The sequence below is a fragment of the Leucopleurus acutus genome (assembly GCF_964270905.1).
Source record: "Leucopleurus acutus genome assembly, chromosome: 10".
Taxonomy (NCBI): Eukaryota; Metazoa; Chordata; class Mammalia; order Artiodactyla; family Delphinidae; genus Leucopleurus; species Leucopleurus acutus.
Window position 1 is genome coordinate 95987820 of NC_139153.1, and position 25222 is coordinate 96013041.

Consider the following 25222-nt stretch of genomic DNA (forward strand, 5'->3'; position numbering starts at 1 on the left):
AAACAGCATTTGCATTTCAGGTCAACCTTCACATTTTAGCTTTGATACATAAGGGACAGCAAAAGTAGCAGGTTAAAAACTTTCTAACTTGAAGGATGGGGAAATAAGATTTAAGGGAAAAGAAACCTGGTAATATATTGTGTCTTGTAATAGTCATCTATATTCTCTAGATGAGGTGTTTATTAGTTGTTAAAACTCAAGAGGCTGTCTACAGAAAATCACTACCCTTATTATGAAAGTACAACGCATGGGGCTTAACGTGGTCAGAGAGGCAGTGTTTGTGGTAGAAATTTCTCTGGAGAACAAATCAGAAGAACCTGGACTTAGCTGCATGACGATTTCTCTGGGCCTTGACTTCCTCATTGGTAAAACCTGGGTAATAATGCCTTATTGATTGTTCCTTTCTCATAGATCTTCTTTTTTTTTTTTTTTTTGCGGTACGCGGGCCTCGCAGTGTTGTGGCCTCTCCCGTTTGCGGAGCACAGGCTCCGGACACACAGGCTCAGCGCCCATGGCTCACGAGCCCAGCCGCTCCGCGGCATGTGGGATCTTCCCAGACCAGGGCACGAACCCGCGTCCCCTGCATTGGCAGGCGGACTCTCAACCACTGCGCCACCAGGGAAGCCCTCATGGATCTTCTTCATAAAACATTTTATATCATAGCTATTCTGTTGGGATCAAGTGAGCCGTTTAAAGTAATATATAGGGGCTTTCCTGGTGGCACATTGGTTAAGAATCCGCCTGCCAATGCCAGGGACACAGGTTCGAGCCCTGTTCTGGGAAGATCCCACGTGCCACAGAGCAACTAAGCCCGTGTGCCACAACTACTGAGCCCGTGAGCCACAACTACTGAGCCCGCGTGCCTCGAGTCCGTGCTCTGCAACAAGAGAAACCACCACAATGAGAAGCCCATGCACCACAACGAAGAGTAGCCCCGCAACTAGAGAAAGCCCATGCGTGGCAACGAAGAAGCAACGCAGCCAAAAATATAAGTAAATAAATAAATAAATTTATTTATTTAAAACCCAAATTAATATATAGATGGAAATTTTTTTATTACATAGCATCCTTCAATGAAAATCTTTAAAAATTCTCTATTGTGTATATTTACTTTACCATTTGGAAAGATATATTCAAATGCAGAAGAAGAGGTCATGTTAAATTATTTGCCTTAAGTTCCCCGCAACTGTCACACCAGTGGAATTATAATGACCAGTGTATTCTTCTATTCCCCAGGACAAAAGCCATGCTGTCAACCTTGACTCCTTTCTTTCTCTCACCACCCAAGTTCATTCCAGTAAGAAGTCCTATGGTCCCTCCCTACAAAATGTACCCAGAGTCTGACCACCTCTCGGTGCCTCCACTGCTACCTGCCTGAACCACTACCTGCATTACTGCATCTTTTAAATCATAATCTCAAACCTACAGAAAAGTCACAAGGGCGTTGCAGAGACTTTTTTCCCTGATGCTACCTGAGAATCTGTTGCTGACCTGTTGCCCTACAACCCTAGAATATTTTAGTGTGTCCTTTCTACAAACCATACATTCTCCTATGTAACCACAATACAACCATCCAAACCAAGAGATTACCCTTGGTACATTACTGCCACCATTGGTTCTAAGTGCTTCTACCTGGACATGCCCTTACGGATCTATTCTCAAAACAACAGCCAGAGGGATACCTTTAAGATGCAAGTCTGATCACTTTCCTCCTCTGCTTGGGGTCCCCAGGAGCTCCCCATCACCCTCAGAGAAACAGATCCTTTCAATGTGTTGGTTACAAGGCTCTGTGCATCTGGCTTCCTGCTAACGCTATGACCTTCTTCTACCCACTGGCCACCCTGGACTTTTGCTCTTCCTTGAATACACAGCTGTGCTCCCACCTCAAGTCCTTCACGACTGGGAGCCCTCTGCCCAGATGTTCTTCCCCCATGTATCGTCACATTCACACGTCATCTCATTCCCCTCCTCAAGTGCTTTTCAGATGTCACTCTCTCTGTGAGGTCTTCTCTGAGAATCATACTCAGAATTGAAATTCACCTCTAACCCCAGACTTCCCTGACCTCCTTCCCTGTTTTATTTCTTCCATGCTACCTACCATCTTCTCATCTTCTAATATACCCTTTACTTCTTCCTTTTGTTTGCGTGCTTTTCTCTCCCCCCACCAGATGTTAGCTCTTAAAAGGAAGGGACTTTCCCCCTCTTTGTTCTCTGCTCATCCTCACGCTTAGAACGGTGCTCCACCCATAGTAGACGTTCGGTCATTATTTGCTGAATGAATGAATAATACGATAGAGATGCACATACCTTGGCCTTATGGTGGGGTGACTTCTCCTAAGAGCCAAGGTAACTACCATTTCACTTTTCAGACTTAATGCACAGCCTCTTTGTGAGGCAGATGTTTTTACCTGTACTTTACTGGAGAATGTTAAGCACCAGATGGCTGTCTTCCTCTAAGTCATATGAGCAGTTACAGAAGAACTGTAATAAGAGACCTAAAGCTCCTTTCAACTTTCAGACCCAATTTTTTCCACATCCTTTACTCCACCACCTCCCCAAAAGGACAAGGTAAAGTTTCAAAGTGGGGCTGGTACAATTTTGTGTGCATCACATATGTTTCACATGAAGTCTACAGTTTCCATGCTATATTATAAAACTGTTGCTTAAAAGAGTTTAACCAAGAATTTATCCAGGGAGTTTAAATTCTTTACAAACACTGCTATTTGCACAGGCATGTGTCTTTTTATATTTTACTTAGCTGACACGTAGTAAATGCTCGGTTGGGTTTTCTGATACCTGCAATTAAACCAACATATTGGCTTGGCCAAAAAGTTCGTTCAGGTTTGTGAATGAAAGCTGTGAATGAAAAACCCAGAAGACCTTTCTGGCTAACCCAATATCCCAATATATAATCTCACTAGGTTGGTAGCTGTATCTTCATTTCAATTCCCATTTTATTTTTTAATTTATAAATTTATTTTTATTTTTGGCTGCTTTGGGTCTTCGTTGCTGCACGTGGGCTTTCTCTAGTTGCGGCGAGCTGGGGCTACTCTTTGTTGCGGTGTGTGGGCTTCTCATTGTGGTGGCTTCTTTTGTTGTGGAGCACGGGCTCTAGGCGCGCGGGCTTCAGTAGTTGTGGCACACGGGCTTAGTTGCTCCGTGGCATGTGGGATCTTCCCAGACCAGGGCTCGAACACATGTCGCCTGCATTGGCAGGCAGATTCTTAACCACTGCACCACCAGGGAAGTCCCACAATTCCCATTTTTAGAAAAGAAAAAGTTCTTTAGATCTCAAAAGCACCTTCATATCTGGATTGATCTTCAGAAAGACCTTTTGATCTAACAAGTCAATTAAGCACAATAAATTCATTTCTTCTACTCTGTATGCCACAGTAAATCACCACTCAGAAAGCCAACCACTCAGATAACTGTGGCCCGTTTCCGAATGATTCAGTTTATGGGACAGCTCTAAAAATGTCACTCTGTTTATCCAGCTTTGGGAATGCCAGCAAGCCTGGACACTCTCAAGAAGTCACCTTCAGTAACGGTGCCTATGATGTGGTAAGAGAGATGCTGGTTTTCCTACTGCTGTTCCCAGGGTGGCTTTTAGAAAACAAAGGCATCAGCTGTGTGGATTCTGTGGTGAAGCAATAGTGAAAGAAATTATTCACAGAGTCATGGTAGTACAGGCAGAGACTTTCAGAGGTTATCAAATCTACTTCTTTCCCTTCTGGCAGGATGATGCCAATTCTTACAACATGGCATAGGAGATGGCTCACTGGCTTTAAGTGTTCTAGGTCATTGCTGTTCCAATAGTGACATGAACTATCCATGCCATGCTGGGTTAGGACCTTAATTTCCTAGGAGGAACACAGCTATCATATGACCGTGAAACAATCTGGCAAGGGCTACAGGTAGTGGAATGAATTAAGTATTGTAGGAGTGAAGAAGGAATCTAATTCAATTTGCCTGGGAGATGGGTTTGTGTAGGGTGGAGGGACGAATATCAAGAAATGCTTTAACGTAGAGAATGGACTTGAGGACGCGGGGAGGGGGAAGGGGAAGCTGGGACGAAGTGAGAGAGTGGCATGGACATATATACACTACCAAATGTAAAATAGCTAGCCAGTGGGAAGCAGCTGCATAGCACAGGGAGATCAGCTCAGTGTTTTGTAACCACCTAGAGGGGTGGGATAGGGAGGGTGGGAGGGAGATGCAAGAGGGAGGGGATATGGGGATATATGTATACGTATAGCTGATTCACTTTGTTAAAAAGCAGAAACTAACACACCATTGTAAAGCAATCATACTCCAATAAAGATGTTAAAAAAAGAAAAAAGAAAAGAAAAAAGAAAGAAGAAAAAAGAAATCCTTTAGAGAGGATGTAATTATTTTTCTGTATTTTGCAGAATCATTATAATTTATCCAGGTTGAGAAATTCAGGACAGATATTCCAGGTTCAAATTTAAGCAGGAGCAAAAACATGAGGTGTGAAAATCATGGCATGGTTGAAAATTTTCACCAAGTTTATGCTTGGAAGATAAAGAAGAGGAAGAGACATGAGAAAAATAGATTGGGGGCAGATCTTAAATGATTTTCTATGTCACAATGAGAATTTTTAAGCAGCGGAGCAAAATAAGATTCATCACTTTGAAAGATCACTCTGGCAAAGTGTAGAAGAATTAGAGGGTCGTCAGAATAGAGGCAAAGATTTGCATTGGGAGGCTTTTATTCTAACCCAGGTGAGAGACAAGGGTGGCGTACACTGAATAATGATAGGAAGTTGGATGTAGAGAGGAGGTTAGAATTGATAAATACAAAGAAGGAAGATCTAACAGAAATTTCTGTTGGTTGGGCATGGGAATTCAGAGACAGTAAGTCCTAAAAGTAAATAAAATTACTTGGGATAGCTAATGGAATTAGAAACAGGCCAAGGCCTGAACTCGGGGGACTACAAACTTTTAAAGGATAAAGAATGATAATATATCTAGAAGGAATATTGAGATGGATAAGAGAACGGGTACTGAGTTAATATTTTAGAAGACAGACCATTGCAAGAAGGAAGAAATGATTGTATTTTGAGAAGAGTTCATTGATTTGTCAGTGAGGAGATTAATAAAGCAATTTAAGAACAAGTAGAGGAACAACAGACTGGAATTGTTTTAATAAAAGTTTGTGTGAGTCTGTGTGTGTTTGTGTGAGTCTGTGTGTGTGTGTGTGTGTGTGTGTGTGTGTGTGTGTGTGTTTGCTTTTTAAGAGGGAGAAGAGCTGAGCTTCTTTCATGCTAAACTAGGGCAAAGGAAGAAGATGCAGACCCATGAGAGAATGGTATCACAGGTTCCAGATGAAATATGAAAGGTCCAAGTCTCAGTGATTTAAAGAAAGATTTGGAGAGATGGATACATTTTCCTGTAAGACAATGTGAGGGGGTAGGAGTGGGAAGAAATTGATGGTTGATAGAGAGAAATTGAAGAATTTTATGAATGGTGGCCTGTCCTTCTTCTGAGAAACTAGGACTAGGTCATCTCCTGACCGTAAGTAGATATGGTGCAGTGTTGAAGCCTCCAGGAGACCGAATGTAAAGAGTTAATCTGAGGAAGAGTGAAAGAACTGCAAGCAATACTTGAGGGTCCACTTGGACTGGATTAACCACAAATGACCATATCCTACTACACACTACTGCCTCTCTTCTGAATTCTCATTTATTCCTCAAAGCTCAATTTAGATGTAATTTCCTCTGGGATATAATCCATGTTAAAAGCCATCCATATGTCTTGTTCAGTTTGGAATCCCTAGATTTTAGTTGAGTGTCTGGAACATACCAGGTGTTCAACAAAGGTTTGCCAGATGAATGGGTATTGCATGGCATTGCACGTGTTAATTCCTAGAATGGCCAGAACCAGTTCAGATCAAAGTTCTAAATCAGTGAAATTCATCTTCATCTTCCTCGTCTCCCTGTTTCTCTTCTGTCATTTTCTGTCTCCTGATGTCTTTGCCATCTCTCTTCTTCCTCTGCATCCCACACCCAGCAGTAGTTGTCTACTTTCCTGAAAGAGTCATGCTTGTTCTCACTGACTATGTTCTAATTTGTACCAAGACACCCCTTCAAAATTAATTCAAATGTCAACAACACTTAAAATGAGTACTCCTCCCAAGTCTATTTGTTTTAAAAAGGGGAAACACTGACCGTTGTCTAGAGAAGCAAATGAGCTTGAATATGAAAGAGAAGATCCTGTCCCAATACTTGGAAGCCTGCTCTCTGGGTGGCTTCCCTTTGGCATCTCTGTTAATAGGCTCAGCTAGTTTCTTGAGGGGGGAGTTGCCATCACCACCTTTTCCATTCTGGAAAAGAACTGACCTCACCCATTATTTGGAAAAGGAGTTGGGAAAAATAGACACTTGGCACACTGCCTTAATGAGGATTGAACAAGTATGTATATGGTGGACCTCCATGCTCTAAAACACAAATTGTCTACCTCTCTTCCCTGCTCCAAGCTGAACTCTGTCCGTATCTTTCCTTACTGAAAAGTGTCTACTTCCCAAGTTAATTACTGTGACATTTATTGGAGTCTGTATTGACAGGGAGAAATTCTTGTCGGTTTCCCTGTCATTCTCCTTTATGTTCATAAGTTTGAATACTGGGTAAATATCCCTTTGGCCATGAAATGGCCAGGGATACTTTAATATATGACTTCATGACTCCCATCTCTTGCTAAGCTGAGACTAAAAAGGAGAACTGAATTCCCTATGTAGAAAAAAGGCAGCCTTAAAACCAAACAAAATGAAGACATCACTGATAATGTTTACTGAGCCATTAGAGTTGGCATTAATATGTTTAATCTTGGGTGGTGTGAGTCTTTTTGCTGTGAAGGATATTTCTTGGATACAGTGCATAATTTTTGAATATTTCTCAGTGATCTTTCTACACCCAGAGCTTAGAATACCTGGAACCAGTAAATAAAGTTTTCCCCTTGTAGCTAAACCATAATTTGATTGTATTTATTCATTTTGACTACCATGAATAAATTAGCAAATGGCATTTTTTTCCCTCCTAGGACTTTCTTGATTCCAAAGCTGGGAACCTGGGCATTTCTTCCTACTCATTCTCTTGAGTCAAATTAGACTGCTCATCTCCTAGTGACTCCACCATTCATGCTTTTCTTAAGATCTTAAGGCTGGGTTTGCCTGAGCAATACTGAAATCAGATCATTTGAATCCCATTTTTTCCCAAGAGTTTCCTACCTGGTCTCATGCCTCACCTTCCTCATCCGCAAATCCACAGAGATACTGCGTCTGGGATCCCAATCAGATTTTGCCCATCCCAATTCAGGCACTGTTTAGAAAAAAAAAAATACAAGAAGAAAAATGGAAGAACCACTTTAATAATTTGTAGTTTTCCAGTTTCTGTGTGATCCTTCTTCCTCTGTGTTATCTCTCTGTCCCTTCCCTCTTTTTCTATAAGCTCTTATTCACTAGATGGTTATGTGGAAATTGAGATTTTGGAAGGAAAAAAATAAACGGAAGCTTTGTGATTTAGTCGTCTTAGGACAAGGTTTACGAAACAATGACTTCAGAGCTGAGACCATGTAGGAGAAAGAGCCTCACAGAACCACTTTGCAACATCGCAACATGCTTGGGGTGGTCCCGGTTTAGCCTTATGTGGTCATCACACCTAAAAATAGTTTCCTTTTGTTAATAAAATTGGAGAATGTTGATGAATTCATTGAAAGAGTCAAAAGATGAAAGGTCAGGAATTATAGCGTTCCACGAACGCCATAGTGTTAGTTCCATGAACTAACAAAGCCACAAGAATGCATATTGGGAAATAGCAAGAACTGCAGGTCAGAAGGTCGGCCTGTGATGAGAGGGGAAGCTTCCATCCTTTTCTCCGCAGATGAGATGGAGGGCTCAAAATGAACCCCTCTGTGCTGTCTAAATCAACTCTGATAATTCCAGTTCCCAACTCTCTTTCTTTTACTCATCTCGGATGAAAAGGGAATTGAGGTGAAAGAAATGCCAGGTACACCCTTTAGAAGCTCAAAACCGAAGAAAAGTTGGTTAAGGAAATAATTGCTACTCCCATTGTATTTCTTTTTTTGATCTAAACAAACACAAATAATTCTCCTCCTTCTCATCCTCCCTCTCTCCTTTCCCCTTCCCCTTTTTCTTCCTCTTTCTCTCTCTCTGATTTAATTTTTTTCCTCCATTCATCTTTGCCAATTAGAGCCATAACATCTAAGCTCCAGATTCTTCCTTTTTACAATGTGTTGCTGGATGAGCCCTTCAACTCCCACTGCACCATTATATCTTTTCCTTTATGTATGGAATGACCACCTATTTTATTGTCAAATTGGGACACTTTTGAGAGCAAAAGGGGGGTGCTGTTAATACTTATTCTGAAACGGAAGACATTGATGGGGCTCTAGCGGGTGAAGTGGTACAAATAGTCACCCTTCTTTCAGGTAGCTATTTAGCTGACAGCGTGTTGTTTTACATTTGTTTGACATGCTGCTTTTGGAATCTTTCTCAAGTTGCTTCTTGCGGGCCAGCTGGGTAGCAAACTCTGGCTTCTCTTCTGCTAGTATTCCTCTCCCTTCTCACTGAACTCACAGCATCTCAGCCAAAGTTTGTTATTTGTTCAGGTCAGGGGGAAAGCATTTAAAATGTCTCTCCTGAAAGGTGTGTATGCAGAAAGGCTGAAATCTGAAAAAAAGTACAAGTGTGCGTAAAAAGTCTCACACCGGCCTGCTTGATTCTGGGACCTTGTTTTTGGGGGGGGGGGTGGTCATCTGAATTTGGAGGGTCCTCTCTGCCTTTTTTGTGTATCTAGATATGACTTCAGGTAAAATAAAACTAATAAAACTGTATTGTGAAACATATGTACAAAAGGGGCTATAAAAGCTTTATGTACAGTTTAAAGAATAACAATAAAAGGAATGGCTGAGTACCTATCAACTATAGTAAGAAATAAAATATCACCAGTATTTTAAAACCACCCCCTTCACCCAGTATATCTCAGTGATCATGTCCTCCCCCATCCCCTTGTCAGAGGTAGCTGCTCTCTTTACTTTCCTGTTAATTATTTCCAGCTTCCCCTTATAGTTTTACACATATGTATGCATCCCTAAACAAAATGACTGCTTGTTGGTGTCAGATGGTACTTTCATGTCATAAGGAAAGAAAACACTGTCATTCTTCCTAGTATGGGAACAAACTGTTCTTTTTAGGGGGCACAAACTGAAATATGATGTGCTTTCCAAATACTTAACCAAGGAGAACATCAACAGAAGTGTAAGGAAAGAAGTTTAGGGAGAAACCCCAGTACTTGCCTTCCCCTTCCCAGGCTGTCTTTGTTTCCATTTCCTTCTATTTTGTGATTAAAATACAGCCTTCCATTATTCAGAATTTACATGAACAACTAATATCCAGGGAAGTGGTGACTGATGTGGAATTTCCAACCTGTGGCAATTCTTCAGGCAAGGACAGGGCTTGGCGAAATTACTAACCATGTGAAGCATGTCGACAGTGGCACCCACTAAATTCTTGTCCTGTTACCCTACTGGCTGCCTCCTGTTACCCTGGGCAGCCAGTGCCCTCTCTCAGTATGTATCATCTCATCATTCCAAACCTTAAATCATTTGCACTGATTAACTTTAAGACACGGCTTTTAAACATTTCCTACCATAGTGGTCCAGTGGCAAAGAATAAGGTATTTGGGGAGCCTTTGGAAGTGAACAAGCTGAAGTAAACATAGATTTATTTATTTTTAGTGTGCAGTGTATCGTACATACACAAAACTGTCTAAAATACATCTGTACTCTAGAGAATAACAATAAAATGAATATCTGCCTACCTACCACCCAGCTTTAAAACTAGAACATAACCTATAGTTTAAATCCTCCTACATGAACCTCAACAATTTCTTCCCCAAGCCCTCATCAGAGATAACCACTATCTGGTCTTTTCTGTTAGTCATTCCCTGCTTTTCTTCTTAGTTTTCACATACATGCATACATCCCTAAGCAAACTATAGTTTAATTTTGCCTTTGGGGGGAATTTATATAAATAAATTATTATATTTTCTTACAATTTAATCCTTTTGCTCAAAATTATATTTTAAGAATTCATCCATGTTGATGCTTGTGTCTGTAGCTCACTGTTTGCACTGTTGTGTAGTGTTTCAGCATATGAATTCATTTATTCTGCTTTTGACAACCATTTGAACTTGTCCACTCTGCTTTATTCATTCTAATTTTGATCAACACGCTTATTTTTTCTAGTTTGGGACTGCTGCAAAGAGCACTGATATAATTTTGGGGGAACCTGTCTCCTGGTGACTGTATGTAAGAGTCTCTGAACTAGAATTCCACCTAGAAATGGAATGGCGAGGTCATAAACTATGAGTGTTCAAATTTCTAGGCAATTCCAAAGTGTTTTCCAAAGTAATAGTACACATTTAAATCCCTACCAGATGTGGATGAGAGTTCCCATTGCTCAACATCCTCCTTAAACATGCTATGGTCCCCCTTTTTCCCCCGAATCTGGTGCATTGTGACTCTGTCTTTTCCTTTCTCTGATTACTGAAGAAGCTGAGCATCTATTTTTTTTGTTTGTTTTGCGGTATGCGGGCCTCTCACTGTTGTGGCCTCTCCCATTGCGGAGCACAGGCTCCGGACGCGCAGGCTCAGCGGCCATGGCTCACGGGCCTTCCCGGACAGGGGCACGAACCCGTGTCCCCTGCATCGGCAGGCGGACTCTCAACCACTGCGCCACCAGGGAAGCCCCTGAGCATCTTATTATGTGTTTATAATAAGCCTTATGTGTTTCCTTTTCTTTAGAATTCCTTTTTGGGTCTTTTGTCTATCTTTCTATTGGGTTGTTTCTCTTTTTCTTATTAACTGATTGGAGCTCTTAAATATCAAAGTAGGAATAGCAATAGGCAATAAATTTAACTGCTAAACTATGTATAGTTTATTTTTATAAATTACATGTTAGGTAATTATCTTTTCTCACTCCATAGCTAATTATTTTACTCTTTTGGTGGGCTCATTTGACAAAGAGAAGTTCTTAATTTTAAAGTCATTAAATTCTTCAGTCTTTTTCTTTAGGGTTTGTTCATTGTGAGTTTTGTTTCTAGGTACCTCCTACGTTCTCTTCTTGGGGTTATGTAGTTCTGACTAGCACATTTATTTACTTATTACTCTTTTAATTTGAGTTTTGTGTATAGTGTGAGGAGGGGGTGAATTTCAGCTTACGAAATTTGAATGTAGCATTTACTAAATAGTTCATCTTTTCCTCATTTATTTCAAATACAGTCTCTGTCATAAATCAGGTTTCCAAATTCTCCATTCTGTCCTTTGGTCTATTTATCAATTAATGTGCAACATCACATTGTGAGCAACTCAATTAGTATAGTTTTATAATAAGTCTTGATATCTAATAAGACAAGTTCCTTCTTCTTACTTCACTTCCTCAGGGGCATATTGGCTACCCGTTATCTTTTTGTTCTTTTGTATGAATTTTAAAATCAGCTTGCCAAATTCCATGAAAAACTTTTGTAATTGGTATCGTAAATATATTTACCATTTAGATCCAAGTGAGGAGAACCGGCAACTTTTTATGACTCTCCTTATTCAAGAACATAGTGTATTTTTCCATTAGTTGAGTTCTTTAATGAACTTCAAAAAGCTTTCTAATTATACATGCCTTGTATAACTTTTGTTAGATTTAGTCCCATGTGTTTATGTACTTTAATTTGTTGCTTTTATAAGACATATTTTAAATTACATTTTGTATGTGAAATATTTTGATATCTAGAAAGACAATGGATTTTGTTTGCCAGTTGATTTGTTGCTAAGTATTAGAATAAATGTAAATAATGTATCTTTTGATATTTTGGGCTTTCTCTGTATATAATATCATCCGTAAGTAATGAGAGATTTGTTCCTTTCTTTGAAATTCTTGAAATATTTAATTATTTATTATTTTTGTTTTATTTTGATGCCTGGGATTTTTCTCACTACAGTGTGGGAAAGAAAAGATGATAGTGGCCATTCTTGTCTTGCTCATGATTTAAAAAAAAATATTTTCAAGCTTTCACCATTATGAATGGTGTTTTCTCTAGAGGCTTATAGGTTTTCTTACAAGTTAAAGACATTGTTTTCTACTCCTACTTTGCCAAACGTTTTATCATGAATGGTTATTGAATTTTATTGGACATCTTTTTTGCTACTATGGGTGTAATTATGTGGTTTATCTCCTTTAACTTGGTAATGTAGTGAATTACAACAATTCTGACCTGTAATTTTCCTATTTTGTTTTGCCCTTAGCTAATTTTTGTTTTGACATTGTGTAGTCTCATAAAATATTTTGGGAAGTGTTCCATCTTTTTCTATTCCCTGGAAGAGTTTGTGTAAGAAATGTTTGGTAGAATTCACAAGTAAAACAATCTGGCATGTTATGTTCTTTGTGAAATTTTAAACTACAGATTTAATTACATTTTTAATTTGTAGGGAATGTCTGTTTCATCTTGAGTCATTTTTATATGCTATGTTTCTTACAAATTCATATATTTCATCATTTACAAACTTATTAGCCTAAAGTTGCTCATAATATTTTCTTATTTCTTTTTACATATCTGTGGGAACAATATTTATTTCCCTCTTTATGTTATTTGTTTTCATATTCTCTTCTTATTTTTCTTGATAAATCTGTCTTTTCAAACAACTTTTATCTTTTTGACTACTTATATGAAATTTTACTTTCTGTTTTGTTTCTGAACTTCTTTTATCTCTTTGTTTCTCCTTTCTTTGGGTTTATTCTCTTGTTCCTTTTCTAATTTCTTAGAATGGATAGTGAACTCATTTAATTTTAAGCCGCCTTCTTCTTTTATAAAAATAAAATTCCTTTCCTCTCTTCTACTGTAAGAATTGTAGACTATATTTTTCCTTTTAAAAACTGCTTTTTTGCACCCCACATGTTTTGTATTAGTATATACAATATATAGTGTTTTTGTTAGCTCTAACTGCATAAATATTGAATAAATAAAGCAATTACCTGACATTTTATTTACATCATCTGACAACGTGTTGAGAGCATTTAGGGCACAGAACATAGTTTTCATAATTTCTAATGTATGTATTTCTCTTAACCAAGAGATATACCTCAAATCAATCACTCCATAATTTCCTTACTCTTTTATGTATGCATGTCTCAACAGGGTGAAAAATAAAATTAGCACAGTTAAAATCAGAAAATGTTCCTACAAAGAGCCAGTAGTAGCCTTTTGCATTTTTGCCACCTAAAACATGGAGAAAACTGAAGGTGACATAGCAAGAAAAACCAAGAATTCTTCTCCATTGGGCACCACCGCCCTTGCATTCAGGCTGCTAAAGGAAGCCCTACTCCTGGAGCCCAAGAGCTTGATTTGCTTTTTTTTGTTGCTTCTCTTTCTAAATTTGTTTTTATACTCAAGCCCTTATCACTCTGTATCTTCAGCAAGCCTCAGTTTCCTCATTTCTGAAATGAAAATCATAATATCAAAGTCCCAGTATTTTTCTGAGGATTTAAGGAATGTGGAAGCACTTTTTAAAATGTGCTATGAAAATATAAGTCATTATTTTTCTTCCTATGGCAGGATTAATCTTCAGAATTTTATACCTCGGTTCTTTTTCTCATATGTGTCTTTTTCTGTTCTTCTAGGAATCCTTCAAGCTCCCTCTTTATAGACTCTTCTGCTCTAGAGACCACGTGTTACAGATTCTATCTTTATAGATGTGAAAGCTCTTAAAGGTCATATATTCAAAGCTCCTCCATTTGCAGATGAAAACCAAAAGTCTAGGGAATGATTACCCCAGTGTCTATAAACAGCAGAGGAGAAATTCCCAAGCAGTTAGTGCCAGAGCCAGAACCAGAACGGAGAACTCGACACTTCCGTCTGGTGTTTCCTATTAGATCCTTACTTGATGAGCGGCACTTTTTATTTTAATTTAGCTTTGAGTGTTTTGACCAGCAATTAGCAACCATTTATGCCATTTATGAGGCAGTCATGCTCACCACTACATCCGACAATGGCTCTCTTTGAGCCAGCTTGAAAGAAATACATTTTACCAAAAGGTTTAAAGATAGCTCTGCGATTTTGCCCAGAGCGTACTCATTAATTTAAAGATGAACCTCAAGATGCCTATACATTTAAAAATAAAGTAAAATTGGGCTTCCCTGGTGGCGCAGTGGTTGAGAGTCCGCCTGCCGATGCAGGGGACGCGGGCTTGTGCTGCGGTCCGGGAAGATCCCACATGCCGCGGAGCGTCTGGGCCCGTGAGCCATGGCCGCTGAGCCTGTGCGTCCGGAGCCTGTGCTCCGCAGCGGGAGAGGCCACAACAGCGAGAGGCCCGCGTACCGCAAAAAAAAAAAAAAAAAAAAAAAAAAGTAAAATGTATTCAACAAAATACAGCCCTCCATTGGGAAACCAGATATCAAAAACGGGTTTTGGCGTCCATAACGTGGGGCTGGATGAAAAGTAACTCACTGTTGTCCATTTATTTTTCTACCCTGGAGGAAACAGCCCCTATGGCAAGTCACTTAACTTACACACTGCTAGGCTTCATTATATTTATATTGATTGATTTGACAGCGACAATCACCCACAGAGGTTCATTCAGTCCTTGTGTGTAAGAACATTAGTGCTGTCATGTTTATTCTTAAGGTGCCATGACATTGGTGCACAGCGTTTCACATAGCTTCCGAAAGTTCATTAAGCCTGGGGAGCAGTGGGTACTCCCAGTTGAAAGGATGCGGACCCAGACAACCTGATGGCTACAGCATCGTTAACAACGGCTGTGGATCATCGTGTGTTCAACCTGGCTTCAGCATCCTTCATGGAGAGGGAGCTGGGAGGGGTCTGGTCAGTCACGTCTAGTTGGGCAGCTACAAGGAGATTTGGGGGGCGCTGAAGAGGGAGGGTAGCAAGCAATGCTGCTGCCCCTGCGCTGGGAGCAGTTTGGGTGTCCCCTGTCGGGCTCCCGCAGCCCTGAGCCCGGCGGCACCAGGAATCTCTACACACAGTAGAGAAATCAAAGAATTCGAGAGAGCGAGGCCCTGGAATGCCTGGCTGCCAGCCAGCTCTCTCGCGAAGAAGTAATTTCCATTGTTGTCTCACTCTCCTTACCGCACTCTCGGAATCGGCAGTTACTGTATGCCAGCACCTTTCTCCCTGCAAGGAGACTGCTCAGCTGTATCAGAGAGCCCAGAAATCTTATAACATAAACTCAGAGCACTCCCCACATTTATCTTCCACACTCGCACCCGTCTCTCCCGTCAGGGACTGTGGGCTTCGTGACTTTCTCCATGCACTGGACTGTCGCGTGGTCACTATTGTTGGGGGCTCTTTGAAGCGAGCCCAAGCCTGTGTCAGAAAAGGTTGTGATGGATTCCCGGTGCCATCCTGAACAGATCGGGATATCGCACCTTTAAACTGGAGGGACTGGTAAACAATACAGCGTGTACTCAGCTTCATAAACACTCTGCGTTGTTACAAAGGGCATTGCAAACTCAGTGTGATAGGACTTGACCTTAAAAGCTATAGACAATCTAGCGGAGCACAGACGGTTTCATAAAGTACAATCACTTCCTGGAATTCTTGGGCCAGTGCAGTCGGAGCCGTGCAAATCCTGTTTTCCCTGCATTGTTTCCTGCATGTGAATATCATCAGTCTAGCAGGACCGTAACCATGGCGCTTGTAAATAGCAGAGGGGCGACTTCTGATAAAGGCATACAGTTTTAAGAAGATTTTTTTTTTAAGACAAGCCTGAATCAAACCTCACAAATGCCATATGTCAACAACAAAGTTGACAAATTGCTGTTTCAAAAATGCACACATTCAGACCCAGATATGTTTTTAAATCGCCAAAGGAAACAAAATAGATCCCCGTAGTACTGAGAGTAGTGTGAGTTGTTTTTCATTTGTTATAATGTAAACTTACACAAATCCTTACAGGCTGAGCAGAGACGGACTCTGACCAGAATGTAAGTGATTCTTTCCGTAGTATGGTTCCTTTTCTACTGAACAAGTTTGTGAATTTTTAATTGTTTAGTCCTTTGGTTTCTCTAATCAGTAATAAGAAGAAAAAACATTGATGTTACCCCTTGAAATACTCACTTTAAAATTCTTACTCTTCGGAAATTGGACATCACAGTTGGGCAATTCTACTCCAACTTTATTTGGTACTTGATAGTTTCTTATTTACACATTGAAATGGTATAAAAGTGGAGACAGACCAAAACAGATTACTTTACCTCCACAGAAAATCCAAAGATATATCTTCCAGACTTGATGTAAATGCCTCAGTATATAAAATTTGAACCTGCTGAATCAATCTTGATTTCTTCAGCCTTGTTACGTGATTGAAGGGTTGGTTGAGCTGACATTGTAAGTTAAAATTCTTAACAGATTTTAAACATGATGGATACTGGACAGATGTTGACAAAAGTGTTCAAGTTTCCGAGAAAGATTTCCTTAGAAAGAAATAAAGAAAAGAGGAGTTTGTAAGACTTTCAATTATGTTTTCATAGATGCTTATGTTTGATTTTTTGATATCTAAAACTCCAAATTATTTCTAAAATAAGCCATGGGGATGTAATGTACAGCATGGGGACTATAGTTAAGAATACAGTGTTTGGAGGCTTCCCTGGTGGCACAGTGGCTAAGAACCCAATGCAGGGGACACGGGTTCCAGCCCTGGTCCGGGAAGATCCCACAGGCTGCGGAGCAACTAAGCCCCTGTGCCACAACTACTGAGCCCACATGCCACAACTACTGAGCCCACATGCCACAACTACTGAGCCCACGTGCCACAACTACTGAAGCCCGTGAGCCTAGAGCCCGTGCTCTGCAACAAGAGAAGCCGCCACAATGAGAAGCCCTGAGAAGCCCATGCACTGCAACGAAGAGTAGCCCCTGCTCGCCACAGCTAGAGAAAGCCCTCACACAATGACGACCCAGTGCAGCCTAAAATAAATAAATTTAAAAAAAGGAATACAGTTTTGTATAATTGAAAGTGCCCAAGAGAGTAGAACTTAAAAGTTTTCATCACAAGAAAAAAAAAAAAACTTTGTAACTATGTGTAGTGATGGGTGTTAATTAGATTTATTTTGGGGATGATTTTGCGACATATACAAGTATCATCATTATGTTGGACCCCTGAAACTAATGTAATGTTACATGTCAATTATACCTCAACAGAAGATCAACAAAAATTTTAATTATTTCTACTTCTAAATTTTAAACTAAAGTCAGTCATATCTGACCAATATTTTCACATGAGTATCAAGGATTAGTTTGATGCCTTTGGGGAAAAATTAAATCTTTATTTCTCTAATACATTATACTTAGTAAGTCCTAAGAGTCTTAGGATGGTAATTAACAAAATACTTCCCAGTTTAGTCCATCTTAAAAAAATTAGCACAAGTATTTTCAATGAGTTGTTTTCTCAAGACATATCTTAGAATAATGATCTGCTTTCGTAGCCTCACGTTCTCTGAAATTCCTCTGGGTTTCAGGTGTTATATAGCTATTTTATAAAATCTTTCAGAAATTGCTTTTTTAAAGTAAACAAGACTCAGAAAGTGCTTGTCTAAAGCTACACAGCTAGCAAGCAGCAGAGTCAATATTTGAGTCCAGATGTTCATGGCTTCAAAGCAATTTTATTTAACCCCAACAATGCAATTGCACTGACGACAGACATCGGACACAAATGTTCTGAAGAATCTGGAGAAATAGGAAAGGGTCAGACAAAACTGATGCACGTGGCAGAAGAGGCTGTGAATCAGGAACAGGGAATAAATGGGATGGTTCCCTCATGAAGCAACACAATTTCAACTTGACTTTCCTTCTCCTTTGTCCTTTCTCATTGTCTAGCTTGTAATGTGGTCATGGTTATGTCAGGTGGCTAAATTCCTGCATACCTATTTGGTTTCCTCATGGGAGGCAAGTCATTCCTGATTGATTTCGATCAAGAAAATAAAATAAATGCCAGTTCTCCAAACTTCAGTGCCAAGACCACATTTTAAATTGATGTATTTAACCACATCCCCTATGTGAGCTAGTGATCTGATGCTAGTTCTCAAAGGATCTGAGTTCTCTTTATGTTATCATCAGTAGACGTTCCCCCACCTCGTGCACAAGGTAAAGAACACTTTCCCGGCAGCCAGTAGGCTGGGACACCATGTCTTGGCACGCCTTGTTGGTAAAAACCACTTAATGGCGTCCTGTTACCATTTTGCCTGCAACCTAATAATGGCACACCAAATTTGGTCCTCTGATAAGCATGAGTAACTTCCTCATGGCCAAAGGGAGGCACATAACATGATTTTGGAGCCAGGCTTGGCTTTATATATTGTATTTACTTTGCAGAATTCATTTACGGGCATAGGCAGGGAAGATAAAATACCTCCTTTTCATGAGGGTCCCAGAGGGACAGCAGGCGTACAATGTCTCTTCATACCACACAAACAATACAGCACAGAAGACTCCTTCTAGCATAATAAACAACCCACAGTCTACAGTCTCCGTGTTCTTGACATTGACAATGCTTTTTAAAGTTAGATCAAAAAGGTACTTGGCCTTTTTTTGTTTTTAAACTTGGTGTCTGTCTGAACAGGGCAAAAATTCTGTCCAACTGTTGGATGCAACAGACCTGAAAATCTGATGATCGAAAAGGATTGTGCTTCCAGCATTTTGAGGCCATTTCTCCTTGAGAGCTACGAGGCAGAAAGAAATTTTAGGCTTTAGTTCTATCCATTGGGTTATATTAATTATAGATTATATCACTTTTCTTTGGGCAGTTTCATTATGCCTGGTAGAATAGAGACCAATTCAATAAAGAAATTAAAGTTTTCAGAGTATCCTTGGAAATATATGATATTTGCAGTCTCGATTAACTATTAACTATTAACTCATAATAAAATGTACATAGTATTTTTGATAGGATTTTTAAGAATTGTTTTAAAGAAGAGCAGTGACTGACTCTTCTCTTTTAAAAGAAAACGAGCTTAAACACCTATAGGAAGTGAAGGCCAGATATGAGAGAAACATCAAAACGTTTCCATAAGTCAACCTGTCTCACTCTTTTTGTCGGTCCCTCTTTTTGAAATGTTTGAAAACCTATAATGGAAAATTTCCCCTAAAAGAATTTAAATATCATTTAATCCAGAAATAGGAACAAGGACATTCCCAGTCCGGAGATTTCACCTACAGTTGTCAATGTGTATCCATGTGTCTTCCTATTTAGAAAAAAAAAGGAAATATACTTAGGACAGGACATATTTACACTCATTAAAAATTCATTTACCAGGAGTATGTGCTACGACTCCTAGAGTAATAGTGAGTAAGGAAAAGTAATTCAGACCTGTGTACAGCCAACATGGGATCACTGTCTGGTAAAGGAGTTAGGGCATATGAGCACATGCATGACTTGGGCACAAATCAAAAGAGATAAATCCCAAATGACATATATAAAGTGCTAAAGGAGGTCCCATTTGAATGTTAATAGACTTAAATGCAAACTCAAACCATCACGAGGGTAACAGCACAGTTTCAGGTGTCGAAGTGCTTTAATCCATGAGTATCTCTGTTGAACTGTCTTGCATGGAATCCCCAAGATACTTGCTTCAGTAAGTTACCGGCTTGCAAAACAACCAAAATTCATTTTAAGTATGCCTTATTTCCTTATTCATAATTGGCAGTTGGAGTTTTTATATAGACTTCTGAGAAATCCATTTTGCCCCAGTTGAAGGAAGATGGATTGCCTGCTGTAAGCAAAGTGTGTCTGGACAAGCTCTATGAGAGTTTTCATGATTAGCAAATACATTGTCCCACAAAAGCCCGTAATCTCTTACTTCAGCCATCAGAAATACCTCATTGATGTCATGGGTTGTTAAAGAACCATTTGTACAGCTGTGATGCTGACCCATAGTGGTCAATTATATCCAAGTTCCTCGCAAGGGTTCTTTCCAGCCACCCCTGTAAACAGCCAGAGCATCATCACAGTTTCCTGAGGTAGCCAATTTCAGCTCAGAGGCCGACCCAGCCCTCCTGAGAAAAGCTAACCTCAACAGGTGTTTCTCCTAATATAGGCAGGGAGGAAGAATTACCTGGTTTCCTTATAACATTGACCAACTCAACCCACACAAAAGCAGAAACTTTCCACTGTTTACAAGCTGTGGCACTTTTTATCAAACTTCTCTGCTCTCATTAATTCTTTCCAAGGTGTAGGGAACGAACACAAAGAGACTTCCTTCCCTTCCCTTCCTTCTTCCCTTCCCTCCTTCCTCACTCCCTCCCTCTCTCTTTTTCCTTCTTTCTCTCTTTCTTTCTTTTTTCTTCCTTCCTTCCTCCTTCCTTCCTTCCTTCCTTATTTCTTTCTTTCTTCCTTCCCTCCTTCCTCCCTTCCTCCCTCTCTCTTTTTCCTTCTTTCTTTCTTTTCCTTGCTTCCTTCCTTCCTCCTTGCTTCCTTCCTTGCTTCCTTCCTTCCTTTCCTTCCTTCCTTCCTTCCTTCCTTCCTTCCTTCCTTCCTTCCTTCCTTTCAAGTTTGTTCTTTAGGCAAAGGCAGGCAGTCTTTGAAAATCATAGGTTGGTCTTGTTAACATTGCTTCACTGTAGAAATAGAGACTATGTTACCTTCCAAGGTGAAGTACAGGCAGGGCTCCTGCTAGGGCTGAGGAAGAAGCTGCCCCTCACCTCTGCCTTCTGAGGGATTTCACCCCCTTGTGAGCAGGATCGTCCTTACACTGTCAGAGTGAGATAGCAGTCTCTCCAGATGTTAGAATTTGGAAAAAAATATTGGTTGGACCTCAAAACATAAGTGTAAATTGTAATTCTGAGACTTTGAAGAAGAAAGGGAATGTTTCCAAATTTTCAACATTTATTGCTCCCCAAATGGTAATTATAGAATAAGCAATGATTTATCAGTGATAAGATTAGAGTTACCTCAACCAGTGCAAAAAATTAGATGGATATTCATAAGACAGATGTTCCTTGAGATAATTCCTGCCAATGAACTCAAATTTGGGCTTCATCCAAAGGGCATCCATAAAAAGACTCAGAATTAGATAACTGAAACTGGGGACAATGGAAGGATTATGAATATTCTGGTGTATCATGTTTTTTTTCTGAAAGGCTTTAGATATTACTAATTTTTCTTTAAGAACAATAGATAATAATGGTAAGTCATTTCTGATTCTCTTGGTCAGTTAAAATAAAAGTAGAAGTCAAAATAACTCTCGTAATGTCATGGTGACGAAGTCTATTCTATACAGTTTCATTGAAATAATTGCTACTTGCAGGCTAACAAATTGTACCCAGCTCCCCTGGGTTTTGTTTTCTCTGAACAACATTTGGAACAAGAAAAAACAAATATAATTGCAGAGTGATGAATTGGATTTAGTCGTGGCTGATTCAGCCCTGGGCGATGGCTCTAAAATTCTTGCCTATGAGTCTGGACCTGTTGAATCATTGAAGATCAGCAGTGCTAGGGTGCTATATGCTGGTGTAGTGTAAACTTGAAGCCATTAAAGGACCTAGAGCAAGAAACAATTATGCTCTGGGTTGCCTGGGGGATGAATACACTTCAAAATGCCTAGACAGGTACCTAAAAATAGGAGGGCTCTTCAAACTCCTTAATAAATCTGGTGAGAAATGATTATTGGTGGATATTTCTGTGTGGGGCTTTTTCTTAAAAATCAAATTGACAGTTGATTTTCTGGCTCTTAGTTTAATAGTAATAGAGTGAGAATTGCCATGAAGATAAAAATACTGGGCTCAAAATATAGTTGAGATAATTAATCTAAATTCTCTTGACTTTATTTTTTTATTTGAGATAATTTTGTCATTTTTATTTAAGAAGTCTTGGAAGTTGTGGCACATGGGTTAAGTTACACTTGAATAACCTTACCTACACCTTCAAAACCTTGCATGTGCATGTTTCAGAAGTTTTCAAGAGTCTGGTGTCAACTGTTTTTGTTTAGCAGCCAGTCCTTACCAAGAAACATATCAAACATGAAATTTACTTCCAAAAAGTTCAATTCCTTATTCAGCTAATGACTTACTAGATTAAGTCACCTATGTGAGGCAAATATACTCAGAAATGACTTATTCTACCGGATGCTAGAGGAGGAAGTGAAGATAGGTTTGCCTTGAAGAAAGGATACACCTCAATTTGTCAACCTAAAATTCTGAACAAATTTTACACTCAATGGATATATAAATGGGTAGGATTTCATTCTTTCTCTATTGAATCAGTTTCTCCTACACAAGCATTAAAAACCAACCGTGATAAAGTAGCAGGGTACAAAATTAATGCACAGAAATCTCTTGCATTCCTATACACTAATGATGAAAAATCTGAAAGAGAAATTAGGGGAACACTCCCATTTACCATTGCAACAAAAAGAATAAAATACCTAGGAATAAACCTACCTAAGGAGACAAAAGACCTGTATGCAGAAAACTATAAGACACTGATGAAAGAAATTAAAGATGTTACACACAAATGGAGAGGTATACCATATTCTTAGATCAGAAGAATCAACATTGTGAAAATGACTATACTACCCAAAGCAATCTACAGATTCAATTCAATCCCTATCAAACTACCAATGGCATTTTTCACAGAACTAGAACAAAAAATTTCACAATTTGTATGAAAACACAAAAGACCCCGAATAGCCAAAGCAATCTTGAGAAAGAAAAACGGAGCTGGAGGAATCATGCTCCCTGACTTCAGACTATATTACAAAGCTACAGTAATCAGGACAGTATGGTACTGGCACAAAAACAGAAATATAGATCAATGGAACAAGATAGAAAGCCCAGAGATAAACCCACGCACATATGGTCACCTTATCTTTGAAAAAGGAGGCAAGAATATACAATGGAGTAAAGACAGCCTCTTCAATAAGTGGTGCTGGGGAAACTGGACAGCTACATGTAAAAGAATAAAATTAGAACACTCCCTAACTCCATAAACAAAAATAAACTCAAAATGTATTAAAGACCTAAATGTAAGGCCAGACACTATCAAACCCTTAGAGGAAAACATAGGCAGAACACTCTATGACATAAATCACAGCAAGATCCTTTTTGACCCACCTCCTAGAGAAATGGAAATAAAAAGAAAAATGAACAAATGGGACCTAGTGAAACTTCAGAGCTTTTGCACAGCAAAGGAAACCATAAACAAAATGAAAAGACAACCCTCAGAATGGGAGAAAATATTTGCAAATGAATCAACTGACAAAGGATTAATCTCCAAAATTACAAGCAGTTCATGCAGTTCAATATCAAAAACCCAAACAACCCAATCCAAAAATGGGCAGAAGACCTAAATAGACATTTCTCCAAAGAAGATATACAGATTTCTAACAAACACATGAAAGGATGCTCAACATCACTAATAATTAGAGAAATGCAAATCAAAACTACAATGAGGTATCACTTCACACCGGTCAGAATGGCCATCATCAAAAATCTACAAACAATAAATGCTGGAGAGGGTGTGGAGAAAAGGGAACCCTCTTGCACTGTTGGTGGGAACGTAAATTGATAGAGCCACTATGGAGAACAGTATGGAGGTCCCTTAAAAAACTAAAAATAGAACTACCATATGACCCAGTAATCCCACTACTAGGCATATACCCTGAGAAAACTGTAATTCAAAAAGAGTCATGTACCACAATGTTCATTGCAGCTCTATTTACAATAGCCAGGACATGGAAGCAACCTAAGTGTCCATCGACAGATGAATGGATAAAGAAGATGTGGCACATATGTACAATGGCATATTACTTAGCCATAAAAAGAAACAAAATTGAGTTATTTGTAGGGAGGTGGATGGACCTAGAGTCTGTCATACAGAGTGAAGTAGGTCAGAAAGAGAAAAACAAATACCGTATGCTAACACATATATGGAATCTAAAAAAAAAAAATGGTTCTGAAGAACTTAGGGGCAGGACAGGAATAAAAATGCAGACGTAGAGAATGGACTTGAGGACACAGGGAGGGGATAGGGTAAGCTGGGACGAAGTGAGAGAGTAGCATGGACATATGTACACTACCAAATGTAAAATAGATAGCTAGTGGGAAGCAGCCGCATAGCACAGGGAGATCAGCTCGGTGCTTTGTGACCACCTAGAGGGGTGGGATAGGGAGGGTGGGAGGGAGACGCAAGAGGGAGGGGATATGGGGATGTATGTATATGTATGTTTAGCTGATTCACTCTGTTAAACAGCAGCAGCTAACATAACAATGTAAAGCAATTATACTCCAATAAAGATGTTAATAACAAAAGCCAACCCTGAATATCCAGGAAGACCTAACAGCCTATGTTATTCAGTGCCACTTCTCACTACAGAGTATACAGTATTTTGTGACCTTAAGGAGATTACAGAGCTATCTTTTTGTTGTCCCCCTTCTCTTCCTCCTTCCTTTAATTTTTGGTGGTGGCAGGGTCAGTAAACCAAATGGGGTATGAAGATTGGGCAATTTTAAAACATTTTCAAATCCTTTTGCTTTTAGTATTTGAGGCAAAGAAGCAGCCCTATTTTTATCTAAAGAGTATGGGTTAGCATCTCCAAGCTGCCCCTGGGCAAGGAGTGAAGGACAAGAGACTGGCAGTTTCAGAGAGCACTTGGACTCACCTAGGAGGAGCAAAATTCTCTGTGTGAATTCCTTCAAATCACTGAAGCTGCCTGTCAGATTCAATCTGAGTGTTCTGGCACATCCATCAGGGCCTCGGGCCATCCCCTGCTGCCAGGGTCCTGAGTCACCCAGAGAGCAACGCCAGGGAGGCCGGCCCTCTGACTGTAAGAAGTGTCAGTGGGCTTCGTTCCCCAAAAGTCACACATGCCCTGGGGTGGACAGCCTTCTGGAAATGAAGATTCTGTGCATAAGATGAAGAGAAAGATAGAAAGGAAGGAAAGAGGATGAAGAGAAAGGAGGAAGATAGGGGTGTGAGCAGAAAGAGATAAAGGAATAACTGGACATTTTGTCTTCAGGAATGAAACCCATTTCCATGCCATCCCCCTAAGATTCATTCATCCAAGTATCACTGTGCTTCGGGTAGCAAAAGTCTGCTTGACTCCAAACAGAGTTTCTCCAAGCATTTACATAATATATGTCTTGATCTGGGGATCTGCAGATGTTGGAGGGCAGGGGGTATATCACCCAGAG